At 41.8% G+C, this 17,204-nt stretch overlaps 1 long non-coding RNA gene across 1 annotated transcript in view; it reads left to right on the top strand.

Moving 5' to 3' along the window:
• The first annotated feature begins 7,367 nt into the window (after nt 1–7,367).
• LOC135365617 (uncharacterized) overlaps nt 7,368–17,204 on the top strand; it is a 78,648-nt gene continuing 68,811 nt past the window's right edge. The window contains exon 1 of the long non-coding RNA XR_010413764.1: nt 7,368–8,456. This is a non-coding gene — a long non-coding RNA (uncharacterized LOC135365617). The remainder of the gene's footprint in view (nt 8,457–17,204) is intronic.

Genomic DNA, 17,204 nt, shown 5'->3' with positions numbered 1-17,204 from the left:
TTTGAAAAAATTTCCTACCTATTACTTACCAAATAAGCACTATAATAATATTCATTTTGTAGAATTGATATGGAAATTGAGAATGTATCAGTACCAAAAATAGTTTCACATTACAGAATAACTGCTATGCCCTGAATAACGTGTCCCCAAAATTAATATGTGAAGCTCTACACTTCAACAAGATGGTTTGGAGATAGGACTTTTGGGAGATAATTAAATTTAGATGAGGTCATGAGGGTGGGGCCCTCATAATGAGATTATCGCCCTTAAGAAGAAACACCAGAGAATTTGGGCTCTCTTTCCTTCTGCCATGGGAGGACACAGCAAGATGGTAGACCTCTCCAAGCCAAAAGAAGAGATCTCATTAGAAACTGATCATGCTGGCAACTTGATCTTGGACTTCTAGCCTCTAGAATTATGAGGTAATACATTTCTGTCATTGAAGCCATCCAGCCATGGTCAAGCTGACTAAGGGATTAACAATTTACAAGACCCAGGGGCTCCTGGGTGCCTCAGATGGTTAAGCATCTTCACTCAGGTCATGATCCCGGGGTCTTGGGATCGAGCCCCACATTGGGCTCCTGGCTCAGCGGGGAGCCTGCTTCTCCCTCTCCCTCTGCTTCTCCCTCTCCTTCTGCTTCTCCCTCTCCCTCTGCTTCTCCCTCTCCCTCTGCTTCTCCCTCTCCCTCTGCCTCTCCCCCTGCTCATGGTCTCTCTCTGTATCTCTCTCTCTAATGAATAAATAAAATCTTTTTTAAAAAATTAAAAAAAAAACAAAACCCAAAGATATGTTGCCTAAAAGAGAGCAGCATCCTTCAACTTTCTCAACAGTTATTGATGTCTGTTTGAACATTTCCCATCTAAACTGTTCACTGTTTCTTAACTGAACATTGCTTTTGGCATTAAAGGTCTCCTGGTGCTCATTTATTGAGCATCAACCATGCTCACAGAGGTGATGGGAGGCATACAGGGAATATATAGTTACGGCTATAAAACACACTACCTCAAACTTAGCACCATTTTATTATGCTCACAGACTCTGCCTCTGCTGCAAAAAGTCTCAGACCTAAGCCAAAAACCTCAAACAGCTAAGTGACCCACTTTGAGGCTGGAATCACTTGAAGGCTTTTCTACTCACATGTCTGGTGCCTGGACTGGGATGACTTGAAGGTTGGGCTCAGCTGAGACTGCCAACTCGAGTGTCTACTCCTGTCTGTCCTCTTCATGTAGCTTGGGCTTCCTCGTACCATGACAGTTTTGTATGGTGGCTCAGGGCTCCATGTGAGACCATTTCAGTAAACAAAATGATAGCAATATGGCCTTTCATGACGTAGCCTCAGAAATCACAAGCATCACTTCCTCTGAGCTACATTAAGCAGTCACAAGCCCACCCAGATTCAAGGAGAGGAGTCATAAACCCTACTTATCAATGGGAGTAGAACTAAAGAATTGGCAGCCGTGTTTTAAAACCGTCACTTATAGATGTAAGCTAAACCTAGAAACGTAGATATACGTACACAGGTACACATGTGTAAATATGTGTGTGTGTATTAAATCCCCTATAATTCTCACAACAAATCACTTGGCTAGGTTGTATTATGTCTATTTTAGCTTGCCTAGGGTCACATAACCAGTAAATTTTAGAGGCAGGATTCCAGTCCATGTACAGCAATGTCATACTAATTCTACTAAACCATATCAACCCCAGGGAAGACTCCGTTAGTTTCAATGTTTAAAATTGCCACTCTAATAATTTTGAGTTGACACTGTATTCAAAGTAGCAGATTTCCCCTGAAAACAAAAGAAGCCAGAGGAAATGAAATTCTGTTCAACTGACATAAGCGTAATTTACAAAACAGACAGACCCCAGGTAAACTCTCAGAGACTTTCAACTTGAAGTCAATCATGTTCAGGCATCAACTCACCTTAAGGCACAGCGTTTTCTAGAATTCTAACATGTGACTTCCTGAGTGGTTTTTGTTTTTGTTTTGTTTTGTTTTGTTTTGCTGGGGCTGCTCCCACTGCTGGACATATCTATCTCACTCACTCTCTCTTTTCACAAGCCTCAGCTGATTTGAATCAGAGGAATTGACTCAGCTTTCCATTCCATGGTGCACATAGAGACAGAGCCGAAGATCATGCTTATAGAGTGGAGCAAAGAAGACGCTGGTATGGACTACTAATTTCCCTCCAGCATCTTCTCAATCAATACCAATCCCGATAGCCTATTTCCTCACCTACATGGCATGGTGAGCACTGACAGGAGCAACCCTCTCATGCCACGGCTCATTTGTGCTGTACGTGGAGAAGTCACTAATCAACATTTTCTGGACAAGTCATATTGCAAGTACGATTTTCTGGCCTCAGTTAAGGAATTATACTGAACGTCATCTCAAAGGTTGAGTGTTGAAAGAAAACAGAGAATAATCACTAGAAATACACACACACATACAAAATTGCATCTTATATAAAGACTATAAAGTTCGTTACTATCTGAAGTCTCTACTTCAATTTTCAGTCATTCCGCAAGCAATCCAATTCACAGACGTTAACAACCTTTGCAGAACGCTCTGCTGACCTGCTCTGTTCATTCCCACTGACCGTGTACATGTGTGCATTTGTGTGCAGAAATGTGTGTTCGTATGTTTCCCGGGTCTCTATCAATGAGATGTACACAATGACAGAGTCTTGCTACAAGATTAAAAATACCCTGATTCAGGAGACAAGAGATCACTATAATGAGAATGGTCATTCTCAAAGAGAGCTCAAAGGAATATATTTTCTTTAAAATAGATTACCTTTGCGGGTTCCAAATCCTTTGTATGATTTAAACAAAGGAATAGAAATAAATGCATAAGTGTGAAATCTGGGAGAGCTGTAAGTCACTGTTTCTATTGAATGAATTATCACTAATATTCAAATGAGCAATTACTAATAAATTGATTTGTCCCCTTGGGCTACATGTTGTCACATTGCCACAAGAAAGATTTCTTTATGCCTTTGTGTCAACAGAGGCTATGTCATAAATAGGTTTGGTACCATTTTATTATATAGCACCAGTGAGAGAAAAAAACAAAGAGAGGGAGGGGTGTGTGTGGCTGCCTGAGTGGGAGAGCAAGCCCAGGTAAAAAGCAAGTAAGAGAGAGAGGGAGGCAGCATGAATTTTTAATCAGTGCTTCTCTTGAACTAAGAAACTAAATTTTATAATTCTATCTAAAGATATTTCAGACAATAGAGATAAGTAAAAGTCTAGTTTCTTTGGTGATCTAGCTAAAACCATATATCCCTGGAAAAACATCAAATGCCTTAAAGATGAATTAAATACTATTATTAGATGTGATTTGCCAAGACAAATGCAGGGTTGTTTTTTTTTTAAGATTTTATTTATTAATTTGAGAGAGAGAGAGTGGGGGTGGGGGTCAGAGGGAGAAGCAGACACCCGCTGAGCAGGGAGCCCGATGCAATGCGCAGGACTCAATCCTGGGACTCAATTCTGGGACTCCGGGATCATGACCTGAGCCGAAGGTAGTCGCTTAACTGACTGAGCCACCCAGGCGCCCAAATGCAGGTCTTTTTTATTGGTCTCTTTCTCATAAGTATAAGGACTAGCACAAACTTGACATGTAATAAATAGTATCAAGGCAGGTAACACTAAATATTTTTTGAACTTTTTCCCAATTAGAAGAATATAGTTGATAAATACTGACTCTATCAGGAAGCTGTATATTTATAAATTGCCTATTTTTTAGCATAGTGAGAATGGAAACAAATTTTAAGTATGAAGCATTTTATCCTTATTCGATCTCTTATCTACAAAAGGAGGGACAACCCCTTGCGACTTGCATCTTCTCTACAAAAGGCCATGAACCCACTCTGGCGTTGATTCTTTTTGTTTGTAATAATCCTCTCAAAGAAAAGATGCAATGACCTGATATTTTAGGTTTGGTTTTTCTTTTGTAACTTTTCCTTTGACCTAATGCACGAATTAAATGAAATCTAATTGGATTAAACCAAAGGATTCTGATTTTTTGTTTATTTTTCTAAAAAGGTTTTCATATATACAAAAACAATACCAGAACCCCCGATGGGCTTTCCTACTTCCTAATTACATACATCACTACCATTTAAGCTGGAGTTTTAAGCGTATGATCAAGTCATCCAGGCCAAAGAGGAATGTGAAACATTTCTCATGATATGGTCTATTTGTGTCCCTTTCTCCTTAGAGACATTTGTCACTAGACAGATATTTTATTGTTTATTATCTTTTGTGTCTTCCAGGTTGCTATAGGAAAAAAAAAATCACATTCCATTTGACGACTAAATGTATCACAAAAAAACACTTTAATCTATGGAAAGATAAGCTTTCTAAAAAAGTATTACAGCAGTATATGTTTCTTGTTTTAGTAAAATAAAAATGTAGAGTTATTTATTGTTTTGCAAGGCCTTTTCACATATAATTTGGTACTGACAATTGCTTTACGAGGTAAATGGGATGCATTTTATAGTAGTATTTTACAGATGAGAATATTGAGGCTCATTGAACTGAAGGGACTTGTTCAAGGTCACACAGAGGTCACCATACCTTCCATATCCACTAAGCACTCTCTCCACCTCCTGTATGGATGAGTCATCAGTTCTACCCAGCTACTTTATTTTATTTTTTGTGTTATAGTTCAAACAATATTGTTGGGAGAAAAAAAGTGAATATACTGCACAAAAGCAAATAGAGTTTCAAGGGATTCTTTTCAACATTAGAGTTTTCCATAAAAAGATGTGTCATCCCAGGGTCGTGATGTCACTGAGGCTTAAAGAAGAAATGGTGACGGCCGCGGGTCCTTTGTTCTTACTAGAGCTCAGTACACTGGTTATGATGGGAATTCACTTAATTGTTTCAGAATCTCAAAGGTTTTTAGCGATTCCCACAGACGGTCTGTGCCAGGGTCACTGATGTTAGCTTTTCACAGTTTTTTATTTGATTTATTTGAAAACCATTTATTGACTGCCAAGCATGGTCCAGGCACTCCACAGTGTGTTGGGGCTACAAAAATGAATAAGCATGTTTAATGAGAAAAGTAGGTAAGTAAATAAATTAATTAAATTAATAAAGCAAGTTTATGTGCAAACAGGATGTTTGAAGAATCCTTATTTTCCTTTTTGCCACAAGCAGTAGTCTGTGCTACGTGGTAAGTGGTAAGAAGCCTGGCAAAGGAGACAGTTAGTACATGGTGGTCACTTTGCCTACCTTTCTCTATTTGTTGCAGTGACCAAAATATGGTTCAAAGTAACAGACTTCCCGATCCGGCCAGAACCCCGGCCCTGTGCTTCTTCTTCTTCATCTGGTCAGCTTCTACTGTTTCTTTAACACTTTGCACTAACATTCTCCCTTTGAAAAAACACTTCCCGTGCCTCCCCTACCCACCCTAAGCCACTTCGCCACCCTCCAAACCAAGGTGGGGATAATGTCGGTATAGCTGTAGCTAAAGGTATTCTTCTTCTTTCATGGTTATTATGTTCAATTAGCCAACATACAGTACCTCATTCGTTTCTGATACAGTGTTCGACGATTCATTCTTACCGCAGTGTATATTTCTCCACTAGGCTGTAACTTCCTTAGAGACAGAAACTATTGATATTTGTATTCAAAGACTCTTCCAAAGGATTAGCATAGACTCAGAGACAGTGGCAACATCTCCAGGGGATGGCGTATAGTGGGGAGGAGGGAGAGGATTTAACTTTACCTTTACCTCTTCCCGCATAGTTTCTATGAGCCATCCCCTCTTTACCCCAAGTAAACATACAGGGCACTTAAAACCAGTTTGCATGCTAGGCCAGTGTAGAACCAAGGCAAGGCCCCTAGCGCCCCTTTCCCACAGGATGCTTAGAGAGCTCCTTCTAGGTATCCCTCAAACTCAATAAGTATCTGTTCAAATGCTTTCAGGAGAGAGGAAAGATGAAGAACAGGAAATAATTTGGATGGTCATGCTTTTTAAAAATCAGGTTTATTGAACTATAACTTACATACAGCAAAATGTTCTTCCTCTTTCATGTATAAAGTTTGATGACTTTTGACAAATGCATAGTCATAAAACTACTGTCATAACCATGGTAGGGAACATTTCTACAATCCTCAAAAACACTCTTTGAACTACCAGAATTTTATTTATTTATTTATTTATTTATTTTTAGATTTTATTTATTTGACAGAGAGAGACACAGCAAGAGAGGGAACACAAGCAAGGGGAGTGGGAGAGGGAGAAGCAGACTTCCCTCGGAGCAGGGAGCCCGATGCAGGGCTCGATGCGGGGCTCGATGCGGGGCTCGATGCGGGGCTCGATGCGGGGCTCGATGTGGGGCTCACTGTGGGGCTCGATGTGGGGCTCAATGCGGGGCTCGATCCCAGGGTCCTGAGGTCATGACCTGAGCCGAAGGCAGACACTTAATGGCTGAGCCACCCAGGCGCCCCTGAACTACCAGAATTTTAAAGGAACTCTTTAGAAGAACCACAAAACTGATCGATGTTGTAGATTAAATAACATATCTTTGCATCTTGGACAACTTAATGTATCTCTCCAAAATGAATGGTTTATTTTCTCTCAGTCATAATGCCATCATTTGGTTGTGTGGCGTTTTTCTTTTGGAAATCTCAAAGCATTTAGCAAATCAGTTTGCACTGTCATTTCCCAAAGAAACCTAGACCAGCTACAGAGATTTATACTCCAATTCAATGAAATCAATGCATTTCTTCCCAACTGACCTGTATATTTCTCTTCTAGGTATATTGTTTTTCATGAGCTGGCCATTCGTTTTGTCAAGTAGGCAAGTGCCTACTTATTTATCGATTACACTCCCTCGTGTCTATGAAAAGGCTCTGCATCCTGGGGACACTTGGTACATTTGGATTTGATTTGATGGATACAAGGAATGACACAGCAAACAAGTGAATGACTAAATAAGTGAATGAGTAAAGGAAGAAAGGAATGAATGAGCAGTTGCCTCCATGTCCTGGATGAGGCACTGTCTGAGAGGCACCATGAGGTCAGGTGACTGGCAGAAAGCCACACAGGGACGTGCTAGCAGGCCAGATCAGATGCCAAGTTTCTTTTCTTTGCTCTCTCCATTTACCCATCAATTCTCATTGTTTAGAAGTCTCCATAAAATATCAACATTAAAGAGTAAAGATGGGAAAATAGGCCACACAGATTAAGTGGTGGTTTAAAAATGAATTTAGTATGCAAAGAATGACATGAATAAGGATTTCGGGGTAGATTTCCACTTGATAGGTAAAGGCTTTCCTCTCATTCATCAGGGCTTCCTTTCCATCAAATGGTTTCAGTAATACTTTTTGGTAATGCTCTTTGTGTGTTTTACCGTAAGACACTTTGTATATGGCCATTGTGTTCTTTTTTAACAGCCTTCTTTAGGGAAAAGGGCAATTACTTTCACTGTTGCCCACTCTATGATGACAAGTGGGGAGAGGACACTAGAAGAGGTTCTATATAGTTAGTATGAGAGCCTCCATTGTTCTACCTACGCTTGCACCTTATGTCATTTTTCTCCCCATTTGGACAGATCGGGAATGCATTTGATTCAATTTCCATTGAGAGACTTCCTATATTCAGGAATACGTATCAAAAGAATGCCAATGAGCATAAAACAAAAACGGTCTGCATTTCATAGGAACCCGATTTCAACGGTCCTAACAACAAAAAGAAAAGAAACACGCTATTAAAGTAGCCCTCCCAAGGGGCTGCCAGCTGCTTTTCAGTGCGTCCTGAGCCGGTGTCTTCTCTCCTCCGCGGGCTGCTCAGATATTCCTGAATCGCTGCGCCTTCAGCAGCGCTTTCTCTCTCCCGCTGCCTCCCTGGCGCGGCTCTCCCTCCCTCCCTCCTTCCCTCCCTCGGCTTCTGCTCTTTCTTACTCCGCTCAGCTGCTTAACTACAGCTCCCACTGGAACTCGCACGATCAAAACCAGCTCTCCTCCGGAGCCGCCTGCAGCCGCGCATCACCTGGAGCCGGGCGGCGGACCCCGCGCGCCCGCCGCAGAGCCGCCAGGTAGCTGGGGGCGCGCAGGGGGTGCCCGTCTCCGGCTCGCCAGCCGCAGAGCATCTCCCCGGGATCCGCCGTACGCAGCCTGCGGGGCCGGCCGCGCCGATGCCCGCGTTTCGGAGCAGCGATGGGAAGAGCAAAGCCACTGGCCGTGGCAACTGAGAGTGGGGAGAGGTTGCGGCGGTAGAGTCGCTGCAGAATGTGTGAGTGAAGACCGGAGCCCCGCCAGGTTCTCCATCCCGCTCCGTCTTCGCTGTGTCCGGGAGGGCAGCCGGGGACCCGCTGCACTCTCCAGGCGGTGCCACCCTGGATCTATAACCGTGAACTCCCTACTGTGGAAAATGGTAAACAAAGACATGAATGGATTCCCAGTCAAGAAATGCTCAGCCTTCCAATTTTTTAAGAAGCGGGTAAGGACGGGTTTTGTTTGTTTCTTTTGTTTTCTGCTCTTCTCTGAAATGCTTTTGATTGCTGGCCTGGGATAAGCCTAAGGTTGTCTTGCAGAACCGCGAAGGAAAGGCGAGCTTCTGGAAGCCCTGGTCCAGCTGGGAATTATACCTGTCTTGATGCAAATTTGTGGGTGGGGGCGCCTTGGAACAGTTGCTTTCCGGGGATGGGGGTGGGCTGGGCTGCCTTAGAGAGGGTTTGAGCCTGGAATGGGAATTTCTCACAGCCACAAGATGACAGGCAGTGTCAGAGAGAATTGGCCCGGGGTACAGTTATGGCTAGTAATTTAGTCAGGGACTAATTCAGTAGCTCTTCTCTCTCTTATCTTTGAAGGGTTCAACTTTTCCCACACCTTTCATTGACTCTGTCTCAAGTGCCTTCTTGCCATCTTCATTAGAAGCCACAGCTTCGTCTTCCCAAATCCATTCAGCCAATAACATGCGGAGTCTCTGTCTATGGTAAAAATAGCAAAGGACTAGAATGACCTTTTGCAGAAATGATGGAATCCAGCATTTTAAATTCTGTTTCAACTTGCCTCAATGTTGCTTGGTATGACTGCCTTTCTTTTCGAGAGAACAGCGGATAGTCTGAATCCAAGTGACAAGATGGGGTTATGCTGCTGTATATATTTATTCCTTCAATTCCTTGTTCTTCCATTCAGGGTGTTAATATCACTTTGCTTATAAATGAGCAAAAAAAAGGGAAAGGTCTTTTTTTGTGTGTTTCACCATAAACCGAATGCATTGTAATAGTCACGCTGGTGGTCTGCATAAACCTGCGGGTTTATACACAAGTGGGAGGTAAGAAATGTATGATGGTTAAGGGACTGATGACTGACACTCTTATGGAGAGTCTCCTAAGCAACAGAACCTTCCTTCAGCCCCCAGATGCCCTGTCCTATTTAATCCCCTAGGGCAATGCCATCAAAATGGCTCTCTCCATTCATTCTTCCCGCCCTTCATTCAGGTCCTTTCTGTGCTGTGCCTGACGCACAGCCCTTCACTTAACCCACCAGCGGAACACAACGAATTACACACTGGACCAGACCACCACCCTGCACCAAAAGGGGAAGCTGGAAAGGCAGCTCTGGAAGCAGTAAGTCCGGCCCAGCTAGAGGGCAGGCATAGGCTCCCTTTGACCGTCTCATCTCATCAATAAAGCACAACGGTCCCTCAAGTCCATGGGCCAAAACATCTGCATTAAAACCAAGGCAAAACCACCCTGTCCTTCCTGCTGCTCCTGGAGATCCCTCACAAGGGGAGACTGCAGGCTGAACCAAAGCAAGTCAGTGCAACGTCTCAGAGCTCTGCAGTGTTTCTTGGTTTTCCCTGTAGCCAAAATGTTTCTTCCCAAGGAATGGGCCCTTTGTGAAAACTAATCTCCAGCAGGAAACAAATGTTTTGCTAATAATAAAAAAAAAATTTCATAGCCCATAATTCAGTGCTTAAACTCTTTACTCTCTTTGAATTAATGAATTCGTTTAGTGGTATTGGTGGGAGGGGAACGAGGGTGATATTTTAAAACTCCTCAGTTAGGCATTTTTTATCAACCAAGCAGCTGTCAAGTAGAATTTTTTTTTTTAAGTTGTCACCTATTTTCTTTACTATCAAAATGTACTAACAGATATATAATTTACCATCTGGTTTCTTTCTGCTTAAAAGCATAATTTACCCATCGTCTTCAGATGGCACCTCTGTTGACCTTGAATTTTGCAAAGAACTAGCCAGGGTTTTATCTATTTGGCAGAGAGAAAGAGGTCTGTACCAAGATTTTCTAAAGATTTTTTATTTTATTAATTGACAGAGAGAGAGACAGCGAGAGAGGGAACACAAGTAGGGGGAGTGGGAGAGGAGAAGCAGGCTTCCCACTGAGCAGGGAGCCCGATGCGGGGCTCGATCCCAGGACCCCGGGATCATGACCTGAGCCGAAGGCAGTCGCTCAACCAACTGAGCCACCCAGGCGCCCCTGTACCAAGATTTTCTGGCTGGCAGCTTCAACTGCCTTTTAACCTGGGTTTATCAGGTGCTGGAGATAGAATCAGAAACCCCTCTACTGGTCTCCTCACTCCTCAAGGACAGCAAAATCAGCAGAATGTGACTTTGTAAGTCATGGACAGACCCAAAGATAAATTCCTTGATTCTTGTCTACTGGTATACAAGTTCTCTGTTCCAAAAGTTCATTTCATTTTGTACCATGACTTTTGCTTTGGGCTTTGCTCTTTTGTTTGTTTGGTTTTGGGTTTTCTGTTTGTTTGTTTGTTTGTTTACTTTTTAATTATACAACCAACATGCAAATAAATGTGTAAAACATTAAGACAATGCCAAGGTAAATCCCACCTCTTCCCCAATCTTCCCCAGACGTAACCGTTGCTACCATGTTGGTGTTCATAATTTCCAGCCTTTTTTTAATGTATTTACATACACATTCAGTTACTAGAATGTCTTTGTTTTCAGCTAAGAATAATCTATTTTCCTTATATTCTATTGTTGAAGTTCCACACATTTCTGCATATTTATTTTTAACCTAGATGGACAGTCTTACAAAGTGAGCCTTTGTCCAGTGCCCACATAAAACCATGAATAGATCTTGGGGGAAAAAAAAAAACCCCATAGGTATTTTAGGGCTCATAAGAAAGACTGAGGTTTGGACCCAAACTGATTGCAGAAGGCTTGAAGAGTGCTTCTGACAACTCTGAGGCATTCCAAAGGGAGCACCGAGCAGCTCACCAGAGGGGAATATTGATGACCTGCCCTGCCGTTCATTTAGGAGAGTAAGTATAGCCACCATTTATTGAGCGCTTCCTATGTTCTAGAGGTTGAGGGCCAAATATTTTACATGTATGATCTCATTTAATCCTCACAGAAACCCTATGAAGTAAGAGAAATTATTAAATGTGCAAAGTGTGGCTCAGGGAGATTAAACAACCAGCCCAAGGTCACGTAGCTAAATGTAGCAGAGCTAAAATTTAAACTTTGTTTAACCCATAGCCTGTGTTCTTAGTCCAGATTTTTGATTTCAAATCATCCTCCCACCTATTTTTTTTCTTTTTATTTTCCACCACAGAATCTTTTTATTTTTTCCAAGTGAAATCTTTGTGTCTCTACCCAATGTATCAAACCTACGAAGGCAGCTGATCCTCAGCAGACAAACCTCTCAAAGCTCGTTTCCAGCCCACAGTCTGAAGACAGGCAGTCTTGGTGCTATTCCCCCAAATCCTTTGGACTTATGCTTTCCACTCTCATGTCTCAAAGGCTCAACTAAATCAGCTTAATTTCATTTAGTTGAGAATTGCTAAGCTAAACTCCACAAGAGTTCTACTTTCAATCTCTCTGTGTTAATGATAAATTAGCATTAGATGCCTTTGGATTATGTTTTATTCTCAGAGTCTGTAAAAATTCACTTAAAATGGATGGAAAGATGTCCTTATCAGTTTTATTCTCACAATCGGAGAGGTTTAAAAGTTATCAATTGTGCTAAAGATAATCCACTTTCATGGATTTAAAGATCTGTTCATAGTTCAGATTCTTGCATTATGACTCAGAAAACACAAACAAGTGGCATTGTCTTCAACTTGATAATCCTAGGTACATAAAAAAGACTTCGATAGCCATAATTATATTGTCTTCTGTAAAATTTCAAAGGCTACCTAGCAACATAGAATTTTGGATTTGAAGTGAACCTTAGAAACGCTCTCATTGACCTCCCTGTTTTAATGATGAGGAGACAGTATCAGGAAGGTCAAGACACCTGCTCAGATTAGAATGGGGCTAAGTGCTGCTCACATGTAGGGTTTTCACTTCCAAATCTAGTGTGCTTTCCTCCTCATCATACCCTCTAACTAGTTCAGGCTTCATGCCTTGTCTATTCGTTTTCTTAACAAAGAGAGTAGGAACAAAATCCAGCTCTTGTCTTCATAGAATTAACTGCCTAGTGACCACCAACTTTGACAAGACACTTTGGTCTTGACTCAGTATTTCATGATTTTGTACATTTGAACAATTCCTTATATTGTATTGTTCTTTAATAATAACAGATTTTATAATCACTGTCACTTATACAACACCAACTTTGCTGGGCACTGTTCTCAGAGGCTTAAGTATGCTTACATATGTAAATTCTCACAAAAATCCCAAGGTAGATACCATTGTTATCCCAATTTCACAGATGAAGAAACTGAGGGGTACGGAGGTGGAGGAAGTAGTCTTAGGGCACACGGCCAGTTAGCAGCAGAATCAGGGTTTGGATCAAAGTGCTTGGCTCCAGAGTCCATAGCCTTAAGCACTGTTCACCCTGGGCCTGTTGGCATTAACCAGTCCAGCAAGGTCAGAGGAGAAGTGAAGAGGTATGACTGCCCTAGCTTCCTCCTTTTTCTAAAAATGTCAGGGAACAAAGCAAAGGCTTTCAGCCTGGTAATGATGTTTACCCTGGCAGAGCTGAGGGGGGAAATTTAGCTCCTCTGAAGTGGTTGTTCTCCACCACTGTTCCATTAACAGCATTCCTTTACATGCATTTCCCTTTACTGTTCTATTATGTCTACTTAAAGCATTGAATTGGAATTGTAACAAAGATCCTCTTCCTATGTGAAACACTCCACGTCTTCCCAGAGGGCTAACCTTTTACTAAGAGTCAGGCACTGTTACTAGTGTAATCCTCAGAATCACTCGATTATGCCCATCTGACAGCCAAGGACACGGAGCTTCAAAGAGGTTAAGTACCTGCTTCAAGGTCATAGTGCTATTAAGAGGGGTAGCAGAATTCAAACTCGGGAGGTCAGCTCTAGTCCCACCAATCTTTCCATTGGCATCTCTGGAGTGTGGTGCCATGATGCTAACACTGCTTCTGGGTTGGCTCTCCCCATTGGAAACTACTGTGAGGATGATCCAGAGAGGATTTTGTGGGGAGCTTTTGGCCACAGCTATGGAGACTTAACATTTTCCAAGTGACTTCCAAGGGTAGGAGGAATGCTTTCCGACAAATCTGAGGTCTCCAAGATATATTTGATCATACTTCCTGGAACCATAGTGGAGACTCTATTGGCTTCTACTGTGCTTTCTTCAGAGGCAGCTAAAATCTGAGTTGTCTGAGTTCCTCTTGTGTGCGCTTCCAGCAGCTTAGCACGTGGTCCTGCTCACCCAGCATGGGAACATCGGGACTTTTGATTCACCTGTAGCTCTCACAGGGCAGGAAGGTCCTTAAGGACAGAGAACCCATGACCTTGTTCCCTATATCCCTTACTTGTCAAACCAAATTTGTTAAATGAAAGTGGAGACCAAATGAATGAATGAATCCTTCTGTTAACTTGTCCCTAAGTCATTGTCTTGTCCTTTTCCTCCCCATTTTTCTTTCTTGAAACAGATTAATGACTTAGAAGTCTAATGCATTTTAATCTCCTCTCTGTTTGGATATGGATTATAAATAAATGAAGACTTTGAAAAATAACTTAAGTTGGGTTCAAGGACAAGCTGTCACTATGCTTAATAGCTGGCAGGTCCCCAGGGAAACTTGACCTCATCTTGTTTGTTGCTGCAGTGTCCAGGCCACAACCTCTTTTCTGTAATGCTTTTCCTGTTGGGTCAATCGAGACAGATGTAGTAAGATTGACTAATCCCTTTTATTGTACACTAATATAAATCTGACTTTAATACTATATAGTATTTGCGTTATGTATTCTCCCACCTAGAATTTTAAAAAACATCTTTCCAGTTATCATTTCTCCTCATTTTTCCATGTGGTTTTAAGAGCCACTGAGTGTGAAGAAGAACTGGAACTCAAGTTGTTTTTTCCACTTTGACCACTAAGTCCCGGGGGGGTTGGCCTGGAGCAGGGGCAGGTTGGGCTTGCTGGGTGTGGCTGTGCTGGGGAGTTAGTCTGCAGTGCTGCATGCTGCAGAATGCGGGACAGGTGCTATTCTCATGGAGTCCATGTTTTGGCACCCTGGCCGTCCTCGAGAAAGCCCTATGCTAGTTAGGCTCTCACTCTGCTACAGTGCTTGGGAAATATTTTGAGTGGAAAGTGTAGCAGAGTTCCTTGAAAGTTTCATTTTTTGAAGAATTAGTGCTAACGTGCTGGTACCATATATAACACTGGAGTAAGAAATATTCTGAGCTCACCCATATTTGATGATCTGCAAATGCTTCGCAAGATAAAGCCAAACTAAAATGGGGGTGGGCAGCCGTTGAAACGCATGTCCCCATCTGAAGAGGTCTGATTATAAAAACATAAAGGGAAGAACTGGAGGAGAATTGGATCCGTAGAAAAATTTAAGTAGTAATTTAGGTCAAGCTAAAGATAGTTCACTAGAAGAAATACTGTGGAGGCAGATTTTGAAAGTGCCTTTTTTTTTTTTTTTTAAATGCACACCCATTTTAAATTTCAGCAGTAAGTCCAAAAAGTTAAGTAGTAAATACCAGCATCCTTAACATTGGCAGATAAGGAGAAGACTCCTGATTTACCAGGGAATGCCTTCACCTGCCCGCTGACTGACTAGAGCCTCAGATCCCAGCTTGTCAGCTCGTCTGAGTGTGGACTCACTGACTTCTCACCAACACCACAATAAGGACCTTTATTCTTTCCATGGGGTTTACGAAAATTAAGTTCACAGGGCAAGCAGTTTCCCCAAAGAGCTTTAACTGAAGGGATATGCACAGCCTCCCTGGAGATCCATGTCCTTCCTGCTGGGCAGAGTGCCCCGGCCCTTCTCAGGACCTCCTCCTGGCCCAGCAACGAGAAGGCGGTTGCAGGGATGTACCCCCGTCCTTGGTCTAAGGGCTGGCCCGCCAGCAAGTGGCCAGATTTCCCTGGCAGACTGTAGAGTTAGGCCACACGTTTTACACAATTCTGTGTGGGAGGAAGAGGAGAGTGAGGTGGGGGGAGGACAATAGGAAAAGCAGAGCAGGCAAGTTAGGTGCTCTCTGGCTTCCTCCTGTAGCTGCTCCAGCATTTGTTATAGTTTGTTTACTCTCATCCTATTGCTTTGCAGCCTTCTAAAATGATTTCCTAAGTATTTACAACAAAGGAAAATGAAAATCAAGGCTGTAACTAGGGCAGTAGGAGAATCTTCCCCTTGGTAGTGCAAGATGGCAAAATATTACTCTAATTGCTTTACAGAGCCTGCTGTGATATTTTTCTGGAAGAGTCCACTTAGCTATTTTTATAGCATTGGGGTCACCTTGATCTATTTTCCCTTCCTAGGTCAGGGCATTCACCCAAAATGCCATTTGCTTGGGGAAACAATTGACCATGTGGTCTTCTCCTCTTCTTCTCCTCTCTCTCCCCTTCCACCCACTCCTCCTCCCTCTTCCCCTCCGTCCCTTCCCTTTACCTCCACCCCTCCTCCTCCTCCCCTTCCTCCTTCTCCTCTCCTTCGCCTTCTCCTCCTCCTCCTTCTTCTTCTTCTTTCCCCGCACCCTCTCTCTCATCTCTAAAGGGTAAGTTCACATCAAAGTAGAAGAGACAAAAGCCTAAAGTAAAATATTCCTGGATTCACATCCCATAGAAAACCAAGAACTCTCGTTCCTCTAACCCAACATGGCTACAGGAATATCTTTCCATTTCTGAGTCTGTTACAGTGAGCTCAGCCAGGATGAGAGGTTACCACAGATCAAGATTTTAATTTCTAGAAATAGCGAGGCAAAATGTGTCCCTAAATAGTTAAAACATTTTAAGGTTCAAGTCCATGTGGGAGCAACATTAAAATATACTGAGGAAAAAAATTAAAGTTAATAGTTTGAGAATTAAAAATAAATAATAATATATATTTTCAGTGTTTATTAGTCACAACTATAATCTTTTCCAATGATCTTTCTGAAAAGTGATCAAATTTCCTTTGAATCCTGAATCTTTCTGGACCAGTACTAATTTGGGTTATATCACAGAAAAAATTTTACGAGACAGAAAACTATGAGTATATAGCTTTTAGGGTGGTTAAAAAGATTGAGGTAAGGCTAAGTAGCACAATGGTGAAGAGGTGGTCTAAAAATAAATACAGTAAAAATGAACTCTCTAGTCTCATAGAGTTTCTCTAAACCTGGAATATAAACTCCCTGAGGGCAGAGATCATGTTTATCTTGTTCACAGCTCAGAGTATCTGGTACATAGTAGACAGTCAACAAGATATGTTTAATGAATGAATAAAGAGAATTTAATCAAGGGGCTTGGGGAGGAGGTGTCATGTGTAATTGTAATATAATTACCTGATTAAATAGAGAGGGTATTGATAAAGAGAGGAGGTAAGAATTAAAGAAAATCTTGGCATGATTTCCACTGCTTCTAAGTAGTGCTGTTTGCATGCCAACAAATAAAAGTGTGAAAGACTTAGAAGCTTATGCCTTAATGAATAAATGTACTCTAAAGCAGGTAATGCAATGCATTTTTGTTTAGTTAGGCTTGGCAGAGACTAGATTTGAGCAATAACCTCTAACCTGGGTTCTATTTTGATGATTAGTTTGGCATTTTTATAATACTAGATGTTAATAATTAAAAAAAAAATTGTAACAAGTTAGAGGGTTTGATGTAGGAATACTCATGTCTTTTACATCAATTGTGCTATGATGTAAAAGAACAGGTGAGTGGAAATATTAATGATTTACCAAAGACTATATTTAATGGAATAATAAAGCTTAAGGAGTTAAGAGATATCAAAGACATCGATGACACTGCGTTCATGGAGGGAAATTACAGAATCTCTAATCCATCTTTAGGTGAGAAGTAAG

The sequence above is a fragment of the Mirounga angustirostris genome, unplaced genomic scaffold (genome assembly GCF_029215605.1).
Source record: "Mirounga angustirostris isolate CCGP_5_RB_7025 unplaced genomic scaffold, mMirAng1.0.hap1 SCAF_8, whole genome shotgun sequence".
Lineage (NCBI taxonomy): Eukaryota > Metazoa > Chordata > Mammalia > Carnivora > Phocidae > Mirounga > Mirounga angustirostris.
Note: the sequence above shows the minus strand (reverse complement) of the source record. Positions and strands in the feature narration are given on the sequence as shown.